Source organism: Penaeus monodon, chromosome 19, assembly GCF_015228065.2.
Source record: "Penaeus monodon isolate SGIC_2016 chromosome 19, NSTDA_Pmon_1, whole genome shotgun sequence".
Classification (NCBI taxonomy): Eukaryota; Metazoa; Arthropoda; class Malacostraca; order Decapoda; family Penaeidae; genus Penaeus; species Penaeus monodon.
In genome coordinates, this window is record NC_051404.1 from 47,964,040 (window position 1) to 47,964,495 (window position 456).

Consider the following 456-nt stretch of genomic DNA (forward strand, 5'->3'; position numbering starts at 1 on the left):
ATGACGAAATTACAGTATCAGGAAATTAATCATCGGTTTTAACGTTGTCTAAGGGAAATATACACCAATAAAACATCCAAAAGCCGAATTGTTTTGTACCAGCGGTAGCATGAAAAATTAAAATCTAACCCTGCGCATCCTACCATCCTCTATTGATTTCCACGTGCCTGCTGCTTCACTTAACAGGATATTAGCAGTCAAATCGTTTCAGCGTGCAACTGCGCTTATGAATTTATGAATTGGAAATATATTTTTGATATATGATTTCACGGGCTTAAAAGTTCTCGATGAAAATTTCGTTGTTGTCATAATTCGCTTTGATGTCACGTTGCTTTCATGTTCCCCGATTATGAAAGGGTTTATAGAGTTTCGTAGGGAAATATATTAGAGAATATAACATAATTATCCGTCCGTCCAAAAGGGATTTGATTCCTCACACGACAATAAAAGGTTCTC